This window comes from Ceratotherium simum, chromosome 22 (genome assembly GCF_057802395.1).
Source record: "Ceratotherium simum simum isolate JZ-2026a chromosome 22, ASM5780239v1, whole genome shotgun sequence".
Classification (NCBI taxonomy): domain Eukaryota; kingdom Metazoa; phylum Chordata; class Mammalia; order Perissodactyla; family Rhinocerotidae; genus Ceratotherium; species Ceratotherium simum.
In genome coordinates, this window is record NC_141921.1 from 20,227,966 (window position 1) to 20,250,371 (window position 22,406).

Consider the following 22,406-nt stretch of genomic DNA (forward strand, 5'->3'; position numbering starts at 1 on the left):
CAGGATACCATTGAGAGTGGAAGGGATGCCATTATTAGTTATGCCAGAGCAGTCGGTGTAAACTGGCACTGTCCTGGGTCAACCGAGGGCGGCCAACCTAGTCTCAGGTCTGGTTAGTGGCGAAGTAGGGCCTGTGCTCCAGATCTGGCAGTCCGGTGCTGCCTGCCTTGATCTCCAGCCTCAGGCTCCCTTTGGTTAAATGGAGACAACACCTTAAGATGAGTGTACCCTGGCACATAGGTGCCCAAGAAATATTATTTCTTCCTACTACTATGGAAAATTATAACTTCAGGGAGTGGTTAAGGAGAAAAGGTGAAAAATGGCAAAATAGAAATAAAGTGAATGAGGAAAGGAGACAACTCAGGAAAAAGGAAATGGAAGAACCATAAAACGATTGAGAAGAGTTTGCCTGAAATGTTTTGCATCTGGATGGATGTTTATCTGTACCAGGCTACCTCAGGGAAAACCGGGACAGGTGGTTAAATAAAACCTTTAAAGTCTTTTGCAGCAAGGTGTTTTAGCTGTTTCACATACCACTACCTTTCCCATTCACTTACACATATTCTTACATACACACATGTATATGCACAGTTATATACAATATGTCCCAGTATAGAATGCCGAAGGTTTTTGTGAATTGCGTTAATTAACCTACGTTTTGAGTTCTGTGCCTATACAGACAGACAAATGATTTTCAAGATAAATTTATGATAGTTACAAGCTTTGCAGTTGGGGAAAGCAATATATGTGATTTGTGGACTTTGTTAAGGTTCTCTATTTGTCTTGTTTTGCAAATGCTGATAGCTCTTCCAATTATATCCCAAAGAGATTGTTAGTGAATATCATTGCTGTTTTCCATGTAAGCTAGTAAAGTAACTTAAACACTCCCTTATGTTCTCCCAGAGACCCCAAAGGAACATAGCCTCTAAAGGGAAGGTGGGCGGCGGGTGGGCATAGCTGGAGTGTGTTTCTGTTAATGGCATCTTCCCTGAACTCCTATACAGTTGGGAGACTGTGGATATAAAGAGCATCCAGGAGGATCATGAAGGGATAGCAACTACTACTGATTGTTTTGGTTGGTATGTATTACCTCGTGTAATCTTCATAATACCTTGTGAGGTAGGTACTGTATTCCTGTTTTGAAGATGGGGAAACTGAGGCATAAAGAGACTCAATTGTGAGTGGCAGAGTTAGAATTGGAATTCATGCAGTTTGATTCTAGAACCTGCATCCTTTAAACCACCACTTGACCTTGCTTCCCTAGTAGGGAGGGAGGGTTTGTTCATGGGGTGTTTTCCAGAAGAAGAATTCTACAGTTAAATTTTGGAAACAGCATTCTGGAGTCTCTTGGAGATTTACTTTGTACTGTCAAATATTAAAGGCTCTGAGAAGGCTGCAATGGAGAAGCCTGTCTACCTTGGTTTATATTCCATGTTCCTAAGTTTATATGACCCTTTAAGAAATGCCTATTCAAGCAGTGTTTAATAAATACACTGAAGAACACTTCACTGAATCATTTTCAGTGGGACTGAAAGTATGATTTTTATTCCATCTTCCAGTGTCTTAATACAACCTTCAGCAAACTGTTGTAAAATAAAGTTTGTGCATTTTCACAATGGAGCTTGGTAGCTCATGCTGTTCCTTCAACCTGGAATCTGCTTCCCTTGGCCTGTCGAAATTCTGTTCTTCTAAGCTCAGCTTCAATGCCATCTCCTACACAACAGCCCTGTGACCATTCCCTTTTCCTGCCTCTGTTCCCCTCCCCTGCACCTGCTGTAAGTGGGTCTGTTCTCTGCCGCTTTCTTGGTAACTTACTCAGCATCTGTCCTTGTAGGTAGTGATGCGGGAAGCGTATTTTGCTAGTTTGTAGCATTTCCTCAATATCTCATATACTGAGGAAAACCCATGCTCATTTAAGTTGTATCTCTTGGCAGCTTTATTTTTTTATTGAGGTAATGTTGGTTTATAACGTGGATTTCAGGTGTACATCATTCTAATTTGACTTCTGTATACACTACATCATGTTCACCGCCAAAAATTTAATTTCCATCTGTCACCATTCAAATGTCCCCCTTTACACATTTCACTCTCCTCCCACACCCCTTCCTCTCTGGTAGCCACCAATCTATTCTCTGTCTCTGTGTGTTTGTTGTTGTTTTATCTTCCACATATGAGTGAAATCACACAGTATTTGGCTTTCTCCGTCTGACTTATTTTACTTAGCATAATACCCTCAAGGTCCATCCATGTTGTTGCAAATGGCATGATTTCATCTCTTTTATGGCTGAGTAGTATTCCATTGTATATATATACCAGATCGTCTTTCTCCATTCATCCGTCAATGGGCACTTAGGTTGTTTCCATGTCTTGGCTTTGTAAATAATGCTGCAATGAACATAGGGGTGCACGTATCTTTTCAGATTAGTGTTTTTGTATTCTTTAGATAAAATATCCAGAAGTGGAACAACTAGATCATATGGTGGTTCTATCCTTAATTTTTTGAGGAATCTCCATACTGTTTTTCATAGTGGCAGCATGAATTTACATTCCCACCAGCAGTGTACAAGTGTTGCCTTTTCTCCACATCCTCTCCAACACCTGTTATTTCTTGTCATTTTAATAATACTCATTCTGATGGGCATGAGGTGATATCTCCTTGTGGTTTTGATTTGCATTTCACTAATAATTAGTGATGTTGAATATCTTTTCATGTGCCTGTTGGCTACCTGTATATCTTCTTTGGAAAAATGTTCAGATCCTCTGCCCATTTTTTATTTGGGTTTTTTTTGTTGTTGTTGAGTTATATGAGTTCTTTATATATTTTGGATAGTAACCCCTTATTGGATGTATGGTTTGCAAATATCTTCTCCCATTCAGTAGGTTGTCTTTTTGTTTTGTTGATGGTTTCCTTGTGCTGTGCAGAAGCTTTTTAGTTTGATGTAGTCCCATTTGTTCATTTTTGCTTTTGTTTCCCTTACCAGAAGAGACATACTCAAAAAGATACTGCTAAGACCGATGTCAAAGAGTGTACTGCCTATGTTTTCTTCTAGGAGTTTTATGGTTTTGGGTCTTACTTTCAAACCTTTAATCCATTTTGAGTTAATTTTTGTGTATGGTGTAAGATAGTAGTCTAGTTTCATTCTTTTGCATGTGGCTGTCCAGTTTTCCCAACACCATTTATGGAAGAGACTTTCTGAAACTTCTCTATTGTATGTTTTTGGCTCCTTTGTCAAAAATTAGCTGTCCGTAGATGTGTGGGTTTATTTCTGGGCTCTCAGTTCCTTGTCTGTTTTTCTGCCATACTGTTTTGATTACTTATAGTAAACTTTGAAATCAGGGAACATGATACCTCTGGCTTTGTTCTTTTCTCTCAGTATTGCTTTGGCTATTCAGGGTGTATGGTTGCTCCATATAAATTTTAAAATTGTTCTATTTTTGTGAAAAGTGTCATTAGGATTTAGAGATTGCATTGAATCTGTAGGTTGCATGAGGTAATACGGACATTTTAACTACATTGATTCTTCCAACCTGTGAGCATGGTATGTTTTTCCATTTCTTTGTGTAGTCTGCAATTTCTTTCAGTAATGTATTATAGTTTTCCATGTACAAGTCTTTCATCTCCTTGGTTAAATTTATTCCTAGGTATTTTATTCTTTTTGTTGTGATTGTAAATGGGATTATTCTTATTAATATTATCTTTTTTTTTTTTTTGCTGGGGAAGATTCGCCCTGAGCTAACATTCGTTGCCGATCTTCCTCTTTTCTTCTTTTTTATGTGAGCCACCACCACAGCGTGACTGCTAATAGATGAGTGGTGTAGGTCTGCGCCCAGGATCTGAACCCCGGCCACCGAAGCAGAGCACACTGAACTTAACCACTAGGCTACCGGGGCTGGCCTGGGATTGTTTTCTTGATTTCTCTTTCTGCTAGTTCATTGTTAGTGTATAGAAACACAACTGATTTTTGTATATTGATATTGTACCCTGCAACTTCACTGTATTCGTTAATTATTTCTAATAGTTTTTGGGTGTATTCTTTGGGATTTTCTATATATAAAATCATGTCATCTGCAAATAGTGACAATTTTATTTCTTCTTTTCCCATTTGGATGCCTTCTTTGCAGCTTTGTTGTAAAGGCAGGGGTGCCTTTCTGGTCTGGGCAGTAGCTTGTCCACGGTATCCTGTCACCCAGTTTGGCTGCAGTGTCCAGTTCCTCAGTGTTTGCCCTCTAGGTGGCGGTGTTGTATTATTTAAACGCGGCTTCTCGCTTTCCCCTTTCTGCATATTTTGTCTCTTCCGAAAGTTTATATTGCCTGTATCACCCAAGTGTATACCTAACTTAGAGATCCAAGGAATTGCTGAAGTTATTTCCCCCGAAATAACATTCAGGACTGATTTGAGACATTTTATTGGAAGTGGTGCAGTTTGCAATTATCACTTTTTGTTTCTGTTATCAGCTTTTTAACAAGGGGTTGGATAGGATGAAGGTCATAACATCATTTGCTTCACGGATTATGGGTTACAAAGGGACCTTAAGAAGACCGCTCTATCCACATTCCTGTAGCAGGCAGAATTGCTTGCTCCATAAGCCATCTGTTGTAGATGTGTGTGCTCTTAAAGATTCCCATGGAAGGAAATGCCACATATTTGAATGAAAATATCTACTTCATCACTTTCCTTTGCCTCAAATGAGGTTTCTTGCAATTATTTCACACTTGAGAGCTAAAATACTGCAAAGGAAAATACTGCTACAGCACATTATCATTCCGTGGACACTTGTTTCTCTTTCTTCTGGAGCCACATCATCTCTCCACAATCCCCAGCTGTGACTTTGTTCTGCAAAGACAAATTTTAATGTAAAAAGAGCTAGATACATCAATGCATTTTCAGAACCATTTAAAATATAATTGAGAAAATTTCAAAAGAACGGTTATAATGAGGAACTGAGTGGAAGGAAACTAGTTGTCCTCCCAACCCCCTCCCCCACCAAAGTGCCTATTACTACCAATGCGTTGCCCTAAAAATGCTAGAACCTCCATTTTAGGATCCTTACACTTTAAAAAGCATCTTTTGAGCTAAAGCGATCAAATATCGGAAGGCACGTGGCAGACGATTAATTTGGTTTAATACAACATAACCTGCAGAACAGACAGAAACTTGGGCTATGAAAATGGAATATAAATCTTCTACAATGTTCTTTTTGCTGTTTGTTTAAAGAGAGGAGCTGGTACACTCATTTTGGTAAATTGTAAGTATTTCTTCCTTTCTTTCCCTGTCCTCTCTCCTATCTATATTCACATAGGCATGCAAACTTTGTGTCCCAGATAATGAGTCAGCTAAGAAGGGAATGTTGATTTTTTTGAGCAGACCGGGCCTATCTTATTCTGAAATGCAGTGTTGGAACTCTCTGTACTGGGGCTGTGTCCCAGAAAAGACATTGTCTTTACAGCTTTGGAAGATAAACTGAGAAGTAAACTTGTAGCCTTGCCCACCATTTCCCTAAAACCCGTCTTGACTTTGGAAACGGAGCTCTTAGCATTTCCATGCTTGGAGGAGGCTTTTTTGCTGTGCGGTAGCTCTTCCTGTCTGTGTCTAAGACTGAAGGTTCCCTGGGCTCTGTCTCCTTATTACGTGACCCCTGGGGCCATCTATTGATGGAAATAGGATAATTGAGAAAAACAGGCTATTTGGCAAAAAGGAACTCATTTGGGTATCAGAGGTCAAAGGATCTCAGTGGAAATGTTCTCTGGACAACTAGAGCGATGAGGCTGGGTAGAGGGGAAGAAGGCTGAGCTGACGTTGGAGCTGGCACACCGAGGAGGTGGGGGGCAAAACCTAAGGAAGGCCATGGTCATCAGTGCAAGGAGGATAGTTGGGAAGGAAGTCAGAATGATCCTTGCAGTGAGAAGAAGACCAGGTAGCCTGTGAGATGTGAAATACAGCACAGAGGCCTGAAGGATGAGAACAAACAAGAGAACTTGATTTTGCCTAGGAGTATTGGTGACTTTGAAAGACCTCCAAACTGGAGATCTGGGCCACTTAATACTTCTGCAGATTCTTGACTCTTCTCTTCCAATGTATTATTAAATCCTTAAATTATTTATCCTTGATTTCTTTCAGATCCAAGATAACGGTTATAAAAGCATATGTTTAACTGGTATTATTTTCCATTTTATCCCAGGCTGGACCCTTACCATATTTTATCTCAATTCTTACAGGAGCCTCAATGCTTGTCTTATAGGCTCTTGTCTTCATTTTCAAAATCTGGACCAGACTATAGTAATAATAGTACATTTTTGTTTTAATTATTCTTAGCAGTAGCATTGGTATTAATATTTGAGTGCTTACAACTTGCCAGCCATTGTGATACGAGCATTACTTGTGCTTTCTCATATACTCCACACAATGTCTTGAGGTTGGACCTATTGCTGTGGTCCATTTTACAGATGAGAAAACTGAGGCACAGAGAGGCTAAGGAACTTGCAAGAACATATTGCTAGTTATTGGCAGAGTTTGGACTTGAAGTCCTATCTGTCTGATATCAGAGCAAAGGCCAGTATTCTTGGTAGTAGCAGAGCTCCTTAGAGGCTGAGTCTGTGAAAAGAGGAAGGAAAATGGCTACAAGGAGACTCTGAATAGCTTGCGCCAGAGCTCTGAGAGTAGCTGCAGATGCCCATTGTGGCACAGGCAGGATACCTGTTCGCCAAACAAGCTTTTTCTTCTTCTTGGGCACAGGGAGAACACTTCCAGTCTCCCATGCAATTAGGGATGTTTATGTTTTGAGTTCTAGCCCATAGAATGTGAGTGGAGGTGATGTACACCACTTCCAGGCCTAGCGCATGAAGTCCTCTCATGCATGATCCTCCAGGCTCTCTCTCCTTCTGCTAGGTTGCTGCCGATGAGCAGAGTGACACTGTTGAAAATGCAGAGCCTTGACATTGAAGGAACCTACATTCCTGGATCACATTGTGGAAGGCTCATCTGCTGACCAGAAACACTTGCATCAGACTATTACATAAGCCGTGAATAAATGTCTCTGACGTGAAGTCTTTGAGATTATGGGCTTTATTTGTTACAGCAGCTGGTGTTATCCTGATGTATACACCTACACACTATGTGGATCACGATTCTTGGCTAGGAGCTAAGGCAGGTAGTGAGTGAGAAAGGAAATAATCTCTGGAAAGAAGTGAACCAAAAGATCCTGTTTTTTGTGGCCAGTTTCTAAACGCCAAAAATAATGTTTTTCGGGCCCAGGGTATTATAATGATTACAGAATTTGAAGTCTGGGGTTTGCTGGGTACTCTTTAGGGCAAACTTCTAATGCAAGGAATTCACTATATGACCCTAGGAGTCAATGGATGGGCTATAGGGGTTCTGAGAACGCCTGAATTTGTGTGCAAAACTATGTGTACCAACTGGACAGAGGGAACCTGGCCTTTCACCACATTATCCAAGGAGTCTGCACTCAAAACGATGAAGAACCACCTGTGAATTGCAACACAAACCACTTAGGAGGCTTGTTTAGAATAGAAATGAAAAACTTGACTTGGCTGAATGTTCTAGATTTCACATTTTTTTCCTGGGGTTTCCAGTTCTCCCTCTTTGTACGTAAGAACTACACAAGGAGAGCTTTTCTTGAAACCAATACATTAACAAATGCTTCAAGTGTCAATGAGCAAGTGAAATAGCCTGGGTGAGGGAAATTATGAATATAAAGCGTAATTGTCTTGTTGTCAAGTGGTACATTAGGCTGATAGTCTTAGGAACAAAAGTAAGCCTAGATCCTGGTTTCCTCTTGGCCTGCCAGCTTCTCTTCTCTGTGTGTCTGAAGTGTCCTCATCCTTCAAATCCCTTGGGAGGGGCCCTCCTCCTTTAAAAGACCTTCCCTGATCCTGCTTTTCCTTCCTTCCTTCCTTACTTCCTTCCTTCCTTCCTTCCTTCCTTCCTTCCTCCCTTCCCTTCCCTTCCCTTCCCTTCCCTTCCCTTCCCTTCCCTCCCCTCCCCTCCCCTCCCCTCCCCTCCTTTCCTGAGGAAGATTAGCCCTGAGCTAACATCTGTGCCAATCTTCCTCTATTTTGTATATGCATTACCACTACAGCATGGCTGACGAGTGGTGTAGGTCTGGACCCAGGATCTGAATCCACAACTCCGGGAAAGCGCAGAACTTTAATGACTTGGCTGCGGGGCAGGCCCCTGCTTTTCCCTTCTTGATCTCACTTCTCAGTAAGACTCCTGGCCCACATTCTGGCCCACATGCTGGGCCATCTCCTCTCCTCTTTTAATTATTCTGCATGTATAATGAAATCCTGCAAGGCCATCTCTGGGATGAAGGCAGGGTCTATGTGTTAGCCCTCTCTTGTGTCACCAGGGGTGCTCAGAACCAGGCCTGGGCCTCATACTACACACTTAGAACATACTTTACTGTGCTGGGGAATAATGGGAAAATGTAAACAGCAGGGCTTGGAGATACAACTTCTGACCTGGTAAAGACTTAGGTACAGTGATGTCTGGGCTTGCTGTGGGTGACCAGTATTTACTGATTGCCTGCTCTGGTCTATGGTCCAAGTCAGATATTATTCATTCATTCGACAAATATTTATTGAGTGCCTCCTGTGTTCTAGGTTCTGGGGCTATATCAGTCAATAAGATAGCCAAGTTCTTGCTATTATAGTGGTGCTGAATTTCATCCTGACAAAAGTTAGAATGTGGATGGAGGAAAATGGAGGCTCAGAGAAGTGAAGTGGTGTACCCTAAATTATGTAGCTGGTGCGTGTCGATCTTTTGACTCCAAGTCCCAGGGGCTTGTCAACACACAGAGAGGGTAGGGAGGAGAGATATGAAAGATATTAGAGGCAATTTAACAAAGAGATATGTTTATTTTATTTTGTTACATAGAATGAAAAGCTTCATGTCAAAGTGTACTATAAACAAAATGAGAATCTAGGAAAAATGTTTGCTAATGTATAAAAGACAAAGTTAATATTCTTGGGGCCAGCCCAGTGGTGTAGCAGTTAAGTTCACATGTGTTCCACTTCGGTGGCCTGGGGTTCGCTGATTTGGATCCTGTGTGCAGACCTACTCACCACTCATCAAGCCATGCTGAGGTGGTGTCCCACATAGAGCAACTAGAAGAATGTACAACTATGACATACAACTATGTACTGGGGCTTTGGGGGGAAAAAAGGAAAAGAGGAAGATTTGCAACAGATGTTAGCACATGGCCAACCTTCCTCAAAAAAAAAAAAAGTTAATATTCTTAATACAATTTTACAAATCAGTAAGAAACACATTTCAAAATAAAACAAGGAAAAGATATTAGTGTGTGACACACCCACACAGTAGAAGAGGCCAAAAACAAACAAAAAACCCCATAAAACCTCACTAGTAGTAGAAGAAATGCAAATTAAAATAACAATGGATATCCCTTTCTCCTTATCAAATGGGCATTTTTTCAAAGGATGATACTCAGTGATGATGATAATACTGGAACAGGATCTTTCGTACCTGCTTTAGCAATCAATTTTGGGATGTTTTAAAATTGATTGATTCTTGTATCTCTTTCAAATAAGAGAGATTTGGAAATCTCTTACTTTTTTTTTAACCTTATTAATAGTGTTTTCCAGTTTTTCTACAGTGAATATGTATCCTTTTTTATAATTAACAACATACACAAATGCATTTTTTAAAATCCTATAAAAATTGAAGGGAAGATGACGAGGAGCTCTTTATTGGTTTTTAACATGCAGTTGAGCATGGTCCTAGACTCAGAATATGGGACTGAATTTATTGTCTGCAGTTTCCAATGTGTCAAATTGCCCTTCTTTTGTGCATCCTCACCTGGCTCATCTGTGGCTGTCTTCCTTTCAGCCCCTGGTCAGAGCCTGATCATCCCGTTCTCTAATTATCCGAGCATGGTCCGTGCAGTTTCTATTGTTGTTATGTTGTATGCCTTTATAGCAGTGGTTCTCAACCCTAGCTGCACTCTAGAATCACTTAGGGTGATTTTAAAAAGTACTGATACCGGGCCAGTCCCAAACCAATTAAATAAGGCTGTCCCCGTGTGACTTCATGTCAGTTAGTGTTGTGGAGAACCACTGGCGTGTAGGCTGGATCCAACTACATCTAGTTACGTTGTATGCCCAGGCCTAGGTCATGTCACATAAAACAGCCTTGTTGAATTGAGTTAAAAAGGTTTGGTCTCCCAGCTCCTCAACCATGAAGATTTCTGATTTTGCCATTCCTTTTTTTTTTTTTCCTGTTTATTCTAACCCAAAGTGTCAAAACAGAGACACAGAAGAGGTGTCAGATATATATCTGTTCGTCAGTACACTGTTCTTTTTTCTTCTAAATTCCCTGGTTGTGATAGCTCATAGTATCTGCAGGTAGTCTCAGGTTTATTGTGAAAATTTCAAAGCAAGATGAATTTTGATTCACTTGGTTAAACAAAGAAATATGTGCATTGCACTATTTGACAGAAGCAACAGCTAGCCGCCATAGGGTAGTTACTGTATTTATCCGTCCCTGGCACTTGGTAGGTGCCAAATAGATATGGGATGAATGAATGAATGAGTGAATGAATGAATGACAAAAATAGAAACCAGGGCAGTACAGTGTCTCTAACTTTGTACTTGTCTCTTGTGACGGTCTCTAGCCCCTTCAACTACTACCCATTCTACATTTCACCACCACTAAATTTTTATTTGGGACTTAAGGTGAATATCACTGTTTTGGTCTTGTTTTACCCACAACAATTTGCAAGCACTAAATAATCTTCAAAGCAAACCAATTTATGGGCAAGGACAATGTTCAAGAACATTCTCTCCAGAACTTGGGCACCTGTAGACAGTCTGTCATTTTCTCAAATGCCAGCATTTGCTCTCATACAAAATTCCCCCTTCCTCTCTCCTCTGACTGAAGACTCTAAAACACAGGTATAAGCCTCACCAAACTTCTCTTGTTACATCTGCTCTGTCGGCAGGCATGGTACTGTGAAAGCAAATGTCACTACAGCAGCCATAATTTAAGACGTCCTTTTAAAAAATTCCAATTTCATCATTTCACAGAAGAATAGATCAATATTTCTACAGTTAAGAGTTTAGTTAAAAACCCTGCTGTGCAATGAAATAATGCATCTGCTATTGGCGTAGAGCGACTGGGATGTTAATTCCCTGGTTTTGTGTCAGTTAAGGGCAAATTAGCCTTCCAGCACCAGTCATGACTCATTATGTCATTATGTAGAAGGCACTTACTGTACCTCCACTACTATGCAATTTAGATCCAATAAAAATTGTGACAGCGTTTTTATCCACTTCATTAAGCTACTAATTTCTTGTAAAAAAATGTACATTAATCTTTTTATAGCTTCATGTAGAGTGGCATATTTTTAGACTCTAACATTGATTAGGTCCTGGTTAAGAATAATTTTCACAGTACTTTTAAGAAATGTAAATAAAGTTACAATAATTTAATTTTTCAACATAGTTATGACAGTATTGATCTTAAAATGAACATGTTGGCTGAATTAAATGTGTAGCCCAAATGAAATACAGGCTGAATATTTAAACATGCAACAAATTACAAAGCATGGTTTAACAATACCCTGCAAACAGAATGAAGAGAGGGAGCATGAACCTCCGTGGAAAATAGTAATTGCTCATATTTTAAAAGATGTAAATGGGGATTTTTTTTTTTTTGACATCTGACTTTTCTTACCCAAATGTTTAAAAAATACAGTAAAAAATTGTCTTCCTCCTTTGATTTTTCATTCCTTGTGAAGTATTAATGACTCTTCTGCCTGAACGCATTAGGGAAAAGGAGCAAAGGAAAAAGTTCCCTCTGCCAGGGTTGCGATATCAGTAGGCTGAGGCAGAGAAGATGCGCCCAAGGTTTTCAGAGGGTACTGTGGACGATCGAGGGCAGGGTGTTGGCATCTGGGTACTTAGGTGGCAGGAGCTGCTCCTATTCATTCCAAGCACCCACCCTACCCAGAGGTTTTTTGGACAGGGCTGACCAAGCCAGGAATCACGTCCTCATTGGCCGTAAAGCTGAGCTCTAAGTGCTGGCTGGCATTTGACGCAATTATGCAGATTTCCCATTAGATCCTGACCTGCCTTGCTGGACCTTGTTTCCTTGCTCTGGACTCTGAGCAGCATTCTGACTTTCCTCCCCTCTGGCAGTGGCGTCTTCTGCTTTCCCAGGCCAGGGAACCCCAGCTCCGTCCTGGCCTCCAAACTTACTCTATTCTAGCCCTTGGCAAGTGTCCACCATGCCAGCCCCCAGAGGCATGCAGAGCATGAGAGTGGGTGTGGGATGATTCGACTTTATCATAGGAGACACAGAGAGTGAACAGTACTGTATTGGAGTCAAAGACTTAGATTCTCCCAGAAAATAGCTATGTCCTCTCTCCAAGCCGGTCTCTGTCTTCTAGAAGGTGGCTTTGTGCTGGTGATTACAAATGGCTGCTATAGAACTGAAGTTCTAGGACTGAAGACCTCCCTCTCAATGTAGGAATTCATCCCTGGGCCATTCCTGGCGGGCTGTGTGTGGATGCTTCCAATGTTGGGAAGCTCACTTCATTTGTTTTATTTTTTAAATTTATTGAGTCTTGTATCTTTCCCAAAAGGATTTGAAGTGGGGCTAGAGAAGAGCTTCCTGCCTTATAACATCTTCTTCATGTTCGCCAAGACGGTACAAGTCAGAGCAGTTCTAAGTGCTGCTACCAGCCAGTCATGTCTCAGGCTGAAAGATGTTGCAGCTGCTGCAAAGGGCAATTATGATTCCGTTACTATTGTCCAGATCCCTGGTACTGGGAGTGTGGTTGTCCCCAAGTAGGCTTGTGTGGGACCAAAGACCTGTCCTTAGGCCATAGCCCAAGCAGCATCTCCTGGCCCTCGGTTGCTCTCTAGAGAGCCCACAGTGGCTGGAAGTGTGCGTTCTGTTTTTTTGGCTGCTCCACATGCTGGGCTCAGAGCCTCCTTCCCTGGTGCTTCCTCCCCTAAAGCCACTCCTCTTAGCAATCACTGCTGCCACTTCCTAGCTATTTACTGCTGGTCCATGCTGTTGCTAATAGCGAAGCTCATTGTGGTTGCTCTTTTCATCTGTGCAGTGCTTTACCCATTAGGAAGAGGAATCAGTCTCAGCCCTCATCTCATAAGAGCATCACCAGGCAGATAAACTAAAACCCAGAGAGGCAAAGTGACTAACCCAGGTCGTGCAGCTAGGAAGTGGTGGAGCCAGGCCTAGAACCCTGGCCTTCTAACTCAAGGTCCTGTGCTCAGTATATCAGAGCTTACGAAATGCTTTTGGTAGTGGGGCAGAATAGTGGTCAAGAGCTTGGGCCCTAGAAGGTGGGTAGATTTGGGCTCAAATTCCAGCTCTTCTGCTGACTAGTTTACTTAGCTTGGGTAGATTACCTAACTTATCCAAACCTCTGTTTCATCTTGTATAAAATGGGGATAAATACTTTTTAATCTCAGATGGTTGTGGTAAGGATTAAAGGAGATTAAATGTGAAGCCCTCAGCCCCATACCTGACATAGTAAACTCAATAAATGGTGGCTATTATTATTATTATCATTACTACTTTGACTCTCACCATAACCCTGTGTGGCAGGTATTCATTTATTCATTTATAGATATTTGTAATCATAACAGCTAAAAGTGACAGAGGGAAAGACGGGGCTCAGCATGGTCTGTTAGGATCTCCTTGAAGCCTGCTCCTGTATTTCTTTCTGCACTGTGCCCAGAACCACTTTGTCAAGCCCCCGCCTACAAGGCTCCTGCCTTCTTCCTTCCTTTCACACACCCAGGCTCAGGGATTCGGGGCCTCAGGGCCGGGTGACCTCTAGTTCTCAGGAGGCCACCGGAGTGACACTGATGCAGTGGCTGGGGAAGCAGGATCTAGCCCCGAGGAGGAGCTGAGCTGTGCCCCAAGCACCCAGCCTCTCTCTCCAGGAAGAACTAGTGTTCTGGGGTCACGTAATTACTCCCTGCAGAAAGCTCTTCCAACTTAAGTATAGGGTTCTGTATGTGACGCTGTCTGCAAGGCAGCCTTGAGGACCGGCGGGAGGTTAACTTCTGTTTCTCTTCAAAACAATCATTCTTCTGAGGTTTTATATAAATACTCAATCGGTTTCCTATGATGACAATGTGAAGGAGCAGTTCGTTGCATCTTCATAATTAAGACTTGAAGTAAAGTCAATGACAGTGAATAAGTTAGACGCTGATGTTTTTCACCCTCCTATTCCTTTATTCCCTGAATTCCTTGGTACCCTCCCAGGATCAACCTGCTGGCCTGGCCCTGGATTCCCAGGAAGGCCTGGCCCCTCGTGCTCTAAGCATCAGGCCGAGATAGGAGGAGGGCTGTGGCCGTTCTCTCCCCAGCAGGCTGTGGAGTCCCAGAGTAGGAGGGGTTTAGGGTTGCAGGTTCCTTTGCCAGATGGCATTTGATACGAGTATTGATGTTAATGGCGTTTGGATAATGACGCTGTCTGTGGCAGGGGCTTTATTACTGTTATGAACAGTGTGGTCCTGGAGGGAACCATTCCGTTTAGTTACCTTTGTGTGTGAGTTGCAAATGTTTAACAGATAATTATCAGGAGACGGTGTTCTAGGGGATTCGGGTTTTTCCTGGATTCCCAGGCAGGTGCTGAAATCAGTCCGCAGTGCAGAGCTCACGTGCCTTGGGAAAGGCTGCCTGAGGTGGTTCACTTTCCTGCAGAGGCTGGTCCCCCCAGTCTGTCCCGTGTGTCCTCTGACAAGGCTCTCCCATTCTCGGGGGGTGTGCTTTGTTGCAACCTCTCCCCACCAGATACATCAAATCCCTACCTTTTACACTTCCTGGGGGAGTTTGAGCTTCTCCCTATTAAAAATGAATAATAAAATCCTCCACTTTCATCCTAATGGGGTTAGTAGGAGGTGTTTAGCTTTTTATAGCTACGGAGATGATCGAAGGAGGCAGATGGAAGCCATCACAAAATTAAGGAAGAGGTCATCATGAGAGGGCCAGGACCGAAGTCTTTTAAAAGCGTTTCTGGTCTTAATTCAAAGCGCCTCTCTGGAGAGCTTCAGTGAGCAGAGGCCGTGGGTTTCCTCTGTTGGAACTGAAGCTTTGGCAAGGTGAGGACTGTGTGTAGTGGGTTTCTCTACAAGTCCTGTGGAAGGACCAGTCCCTTCTGAGCAAATATGACGCTTTCAGGATGGATTATCTGGCGGGTAGGTAGGCCTGTTTCCTTACATCAGGCAACAGCCTCTGCCCTTGTGAGAAATGGATGAATGAATGAATGGGACCTCAGGTGTTTTTGGGGTCCTGGAAAATGGCTTCAGAGGCTGGACTGGCCGTTGCTAAGGACCAAATGCTCCTGGGATCTTAGATATCAGGCAAAATGGGAAATCAGGAGGCTGAACTGAACTTCTGGAAACAGCATAAAAATGGATTGTTGTGTGTGCTCCCAGCGCAGCTCTAAATCTGAATACAAAATAGAGAAGATGCTCTTTTGCTCCTTTCAGACTAATGATTTTGTCCTTTTTCCCTCTCCTCCTCGTTTTATTTCTTCATCTATAACATCTGCAAGAGGGCAGCCAGACTAATAAAACTGTGCTAAGCTTGCCTTAATGCCAGCCATTGATCCAAGGGTGGGACCAGATTAATCAATGGGATTTTAGCAGTGTTCACGTCCCCAAGGGACACCAGGCCCAAAGACACTCTTGCTTCTGCACAGGGGAGGAATCTGAGAGCTGATGGAGCTGTGATTCTGTGTATGTGGATTCTGGGAGGTGGGGAGAGGCCGAGTGCCCACCCCCCAGGAACAGGCAGTTTCTGACAGCCACCTGGGGTGTTCAGGGGCCTTGCTTTTGAGATGCTTTCTTCCTCTGCAGTGTGACATTGCTCCAGGATTTGCTGGGCTCCAGGGGTGGGTCTTGTGGGAGATGGAAGAGGGTTTCTAGAACAGAGAAAACCTCCCCTAACATACAAGGTGCCTCTCACATAACTACATGCCTGGAGAATCATCTCCTTTAACCCCCTCATTGTGCAGTAGAGGAAACAGGCCTTGAGAGGGAAGGGACCTGCCCAAAGTCATACAGTGAATTAGGAATGCTGCAGAACTAGAATTTGCGTCTCCTGGGCCAAGCTCTTCACCGTCCCTGTGTCTATAAGGCTGGGTCCGGATTAGAACCTGTTGCAGCCACATGAGAGAATCAAATGAAGGGTTGATACAAGCAGTTATAGAGAATTCAGGCAGGGTAGAGACCACAAACTGAAGAATTCACTTTGAAAACATTATAATACATTTTAAAAATCGGCTGAATATTCCTTTTCTTCCTTTTTCTTGAACATATTTTTTATTGTGCGCTATCACATATATGTAGAAAGACACATAAAACAGATACAATTTGACAAATAATTTATAAAGTAAATACCTTTGCAACCACCACCCAGGTCAAGAGAGTATTACCAGCCCCCCAAAAGCCCACTGTATGTCCGTTCCTTATCTCAACCCCCTCCCTATAGTAATCCCCAGCTGGAATTTTGTGATGACCATTTCCTTGCCTTTCTTCATAATTTTCCCACCCAAATAGCTTATTGCTGCCTGCTTTTAAACTTTGTATAAATGGAATCATCTTGTATGTATATGTTCTTTTGTGACTTCTTTCTTTGATCCAACATTGCAAGATTCATCCATGTTGTTGCCTGTAGCTGAATGTCATTCATTTTCATTAGTAGTATTTTTTTGCATGAAAATTCTCTTAAAGAAACCACTGGAACCCGGCCCTGTGAAATAAAATGCGATCCCTGACGTAGCTCAGCCTAAGGGGGTGGGTGTTGGAATAAGGGTGCCCTAAAGAGGTCGTTTTTGGGATTTTGGTTCTGGCCGCCCTGATCAAATACCATCCTCTTTTTATAGCTTTAGGGACCTGATCGTTTTATGAATTCCCTCAAAACATACACTAATTTAAGGGACACAGGATTGTGCTGGATCTAGATCTCCATCCAGCCGTGTGGGGTTTGGAGTAGGGGAATGGAGTGGGGGGGGAATCCCAGAATTCCTTGCTTTGCAAATGGGGTGCCTGACCTAGACTGTGAGCCCCCTGGGGTCATGAGCTGTTTTATCTGTCTTATATCCCCAAGACCCGGGACAGAGTCAGTCCATAGCAGGAGAGCAATAAAAATTTGTCCACTGAAGGACAGAGTAAAAGTCATTCATACAGCCCTCTGCAGGATGCCTAAATTTCCTCAACAATATGGTCTCAGTGACCAGCGACTGAGGAACTGTTTCCTTGGCGGGCTGATGGAGGCCCCGCAAATGCAAAACACCAGCTTAGTGGTGGAGGCAGGAATCTTGATCATCTTGCGTACATTTGTCTTACATTCAAAAGGAGCTTAGAAAGGTCAGCATTAACCAGAGACTCACCATTTCTCAAGAAATAACATAAAAGGGAGTGTAAGGATGAGAAGCTCTTGTTAAAAACAAACAAAGCCTGCAATCTGCTTTTGCAGGAAGCTGCTGGAGAGCTGGGTGGGGCTGCTCCAGGTCTCGTGCTTTGAGGCGTACGTTTGTGGCCACTGAAGCTTCTCCAGGTGGCTCTGAGCCAGGGTCGGCTCGCCTCTCGCTTAGTCAGGAGAGGAAGCCGAACGCGAGGCTGTCTCTGCTGCTTCCGTGGGCCGGGTCTGGCTGGACAGCAGTCTGATGGGCTCTCTGTGCTCTCCATCTCCACGTGCCAGTGCCCAGTGCTCCTCCCCTTACCCAGCCCCTTACCCATACACATGCATATTGCTTGAGTTATTTTTAAGTTTTTTTAAAGCTCATCCTCTACAGAAATACCTTAAAATATTTAGGACACTCAAGGCTTATTGAGAAGGCGGGATCAACCGTGCTGAGGGCCCCTGAAGGCTCCCAGAGCTTCCGTGGAATCCGTCCTGGAAGTTAAACATCTATACTTTTTTTTTTTTTTGAGGCACTCACTGTAATTTGCGTGTATTTATTTGTGGGATTGTTTAAATCGCCTTCTCCACCAGAGGTGAATCCCACGTCTGTTTTGATCACCAATCTTTAGCTAAGGGCTTAGTAGGTATCTGGCGAGGGGTAAATATTTGTTGAATGAATGAATGATAGGTGAATGCTGAGGGGTCTGACTCAGCTGTGGATTGAAGGAAAGAGAACGGTCCTCCTCCATCCAGGTCTCGGTGAAGCGCCGTTCAGAGCTCGCCGCGGAGAACCACCGCCTGTAAGCCCCTGGAGAGCCCTGGAAGGCGCCGCGGGGAGGCCCGCCTTCCTGGAAAGCCTTGTTTGGAATTGTCTTCAAAAGCTGCGACGCAGCCCCCGGAGTTTGAGCACGAATAAATCATTAGCATTTTATTTACAATTCTGGGTTTACAGTTCCTAGAAAAGGATCCTGCTGTTCAGTGCGGATTCCTGCTTTGCTGGCTTTCCGCAGCGCCTCCTTCTTTTCCCGTCTTTGGGGAACAGGGTTAGCTCAAGTCTCGGTTGGACAAGAGTGGGGTGTGGAGGGGACGCGCGGAGGGGGCGGCCTCGAGCAAAGAGGGTGCGCCAGTCCCCGAGTCTCGAATTTCCCGACGACCCTGGGAGGAGGACACATATCCTCTCTATTTTACCAGGAAAAAAGGATTGATTCAAAGAGGGCCCGGGACTTGTCTAAGGTCACACAGCTCCTGCTTGTTTGCACCCGAGTGCTCGGCCTCCGAACCCAGCCGAGCTGCTGCAGACCCCGAGAGCACTCACCGCCGCGGCCCGGCTCCGGTCACCGACGGCGCCTGCCCGCCGCGCCCGCTAGATGGCAGCCTTGGTCTCCGCGGCGCAACGCGGGCGAGCGGGGGCTCGGCGGGCGCAGCGGCCACGCTCCGGAGGGTCTGGCTGGAGGCCCCGCGGGCTGCTCCGCGAGAGGCGCTGCCGTTGGCACCCAAGCCCGGGGTTACAGGGTCCAAGTGACCAAAGGAAGAGAGTTGCTGGAAGCAGTCCAGGCTCCCCTGCCTGGAATGGAGTGGGGGCTTCTTCCAGGCTCTCCTGGCGCCGGGTCCGAGGGCGCGGCGGCTCCAGCGCGGGAGAGCTATGCGGGGTGGCGGGCACTTTCAGCCCTGGGCAATCCAGGATGCACGCGCAGGGCCCGAGGGGGCGGCGTGGGGCGGGCCGGCGAGGCCTCGCGGGGTGAAATCCGTGGCGAGGGGCCATCTGGCCTATCCTGATCCGGTCCCTTTAGACGTGGTTAAGCTGTCTCCCTTCCCTCTCCCCCAGACTTGGACATTCTGAGCCTCGCACTAGCTGCGTGGTGACCCAGTATCAGTCACCGCCGGCGCCTCTTAGCCGCAGCGACGTGCCCCCCACTGGAGACCCACAGGGGCAGGCAGAGTCACCCCCGCCCATCCCACGGCCTCACCATTGGGGAGCCGCGATTGGCGCGTCTCTGAGGCTGGCACACCTCCGGACCTGGCCCAGCCACTGGAGAGAGATGTGTCCGTGTAGAGAAGGTGGCCATGGTGGTGGTGGGGAAACGCTGCCTTTCCCAGAGTAGAGGGGAGGTGCGACCCAGAGGGCTGGGGTCAGTCCTGTTTGATTCGAATGTATGGAGTGTCTGATTTGAATTCATGGATTGTTTCATTGCCCCTTTCTGTTGGGCTCCAAGTTTTAAGGTCTCTGCCTTCAAGAGCCCTATATTACTCTGCTAGGGGCTGCCTCCTGGGCAGGTGAGGTCTACAAGCACCCCCTCCCTTCCCATCTCCAGTCAAGTTCCTTCTCTGGAGGTGGCTTCTCTGCTCTGGAGGAGGAAAGGGGCTCCACCTGAATTTGTCTTGGCCTATGCACTGGTCAGGGACAGACCTGCACTGCTTCAGGTCCTGAGAAATTAGGCCTTGTATGTCACCTGGAGGAGGGGACATTGAGGCTCAGAGGGGGAAGGCCTTTGTCAAGGTCACTCTGGATCATCCAGTTTTCCCACTCCAGGTCTCTTGCTGCTGCAAGCCCTGCTCAAAAGACTTCTCTACTTCAGATCCAAAAGTCCTTGCAGAGTTCTGCAGTTTGCATTCATTTTGAGAAGCATCTGAGGCTCTGTCCCAGAGTGTGTGGACCATTAGGCGCTAGGAGTGAGGTCAGGCATTGAATGGGCATGTTCTCCCTGGGTCTCCAGGGCATGCCTTTCCCAATCTGGGCTCCGTAGGTCATGCCTGATGAGGGCAGGCCTGTGGAATAAGGGGGTGGTGGTGTGAACATCCAATGATCCTATCAGTACCCCCCCACCCCTCCCCTCGGGAAAAGGGCCGGCCAGGTGGTGTAGGGAGGTTCGAGTAACTGGTATCCACCACATACCCCTCTGTTCAGATCACAATTTCCACGACAGAGCCACTCTCTAATGGGGCCTGTCAACTCAGTTTAGGCAGCAGTGGGTCAGAGCACACCCGCCTGAGAGCCCTTGGAAAGTGGGATCCCAGACGTTAACTGTGCCTTGCGGTAGGAGGACTGAGAAGGCGGCGGAATTCGATTTCCAAGGGGCCTTGGACCTGGCACCTATCAGGCTCGCCATCAAATTACTCGGTAATTATGCCGCAGAGCCGTGCAATCGGCCGGGGGTGCCGGCGAGTCCGCCAGCATACGGAGGGGGAAGGTAGGGTCCCCAGAGGCCCCAGCGCGCGCTCTGGGCAGACAGGGCCTCTCTGAACCCGCTGGATAAGGCCCCCTTTGACCGCGTGCAAGGGCCTAGAGCAGCCGTCTTGATTGGCAGCAGGATAGGCTGTTTGGGGAAATGGAAAAACTTGTGTCGGCGGCGTCAGTCTTGCCAAGGAGTAGCCAAGCAGCTTGCAGCGCGTTCTGTTCCTCGCGCTGCCGCCACCGCCTCGGCTCCGGAGCCTGCCGGGGAGGGGAGAGGAGGAGGAGGTGACCGAGTTCACGTCCCACCGCCGCCTCTCCTGGAGTGATGGATGGCTGTCTTCTCAGGCGGGGGAGCGCCTGCACAGCTCCCTCTGCGGGGAGCGGTGCTCAGCCTCCCACACCCGGCGCTGCGGCTTCCTCAAACTCCCTTTCCCAAAATGCTCCGGGAATATGGGCTCTGGGTCAGTTAACTTCGCCGGCTATTTTGCGTTAATGAGACCATCCTTTGCGGTTTCATCCTGATCTGTGGCAATCTTGTGCAAACGTCCATCTCCTGCTCCGGACTCCACTGGCCCAACCTTTTACCACAAACCCACGTGGGTCTTCCTTCCTCAGATGCCTGAGGCTCAGGAGGTGCCAGGACTCACCTGAGTGTTCCTTGGGTGGCACTTTGCGTTTGGGTTAGGGAACAATTTACCTCTGGGAAGACAGATAGAGAGGGTGGGTATCCGTTCATCTCTTCTTTAATAGTACATTAAAACATTCCATTAGTGAGGGCTTGAGTTAATCAGTTAATTACAGGAATTAGATTCTATTCTTTCTTCTCTCCTTACCCCAAAATGTCCTTAGTAAATCTTCTGTAGCTGGGAATTCTGAAATCAAAACCTGGGGTGGCAGTGAGGGTTGGGGAGGGGGAGATTGCGGAGCAGAAGCTCCTCCTATTGGAAGGGGCCTTTATTTTGCTCTTTGCCACATGTCAGGGGATCCTTGGATCTGGTTCATGATGCAAAACCAAATCCCAACTGTGGCTTCAGAGCAGTTTGTGTGGATGCCACTGCACTAGGGGGTCAAGGTGCTTAGAAAACGACCTCACCAATGATGAAATAATGATGATGAAAATAATAATGTACGGCAGCTAACATTTCTTGGGCACCTAGCATGTGCCAGATACTGTGAACTTTATCTCCATTATCTTATTTAATCTTCAGAGCAGACCTATAAAGTAGGAGCTATTATTATTCCCATTTGGCAGGAGAGGAAACTGAAGCTCAGAGAATTAACTTGCTTAAGGTGACACAGCTGCAAAGGGACAGAGGCAGAACTCAGCCTACGTCCTTCTGATTTCAAAGCGCTGGACTTAATCACTCCGCTCTTTTGTTACAGAAACTTGCAGTTATCTTGCTACAAAGCACATTTGTATGTTGGGAAATACCCTTTAAAATTATTTCACAGTTTTGCAATGAGTGGAGGTTTGGTTTTGCTGCTTCTCTTTCTTTATTTCAAAAAAAAAGGGAAAAACAAAAAACCCAACTCTCACTTTCCAGTGGGTCAGCCAGATCAGAGGAAGAAGAAACTGCTGAGTTTCATTGCTGGCTTATATAGAAGAGAAGTTGCCTTAGAATTATTTGTCTTTTAAAAAAGTTCCATTAATTTAACTACTATTTAGTGCACTTACTGTGAAGTCATCTGGAGTGTCTCCCTTTGCCACTGTGCTCTCTTCCCAGTGTGACCCAGAGCCCAGCTGGAGCTGGACAAATCAGTCTCCCTTTGGTACCCCACCTACTTGCCTTTCACCTTCTGTGAGGATGGAG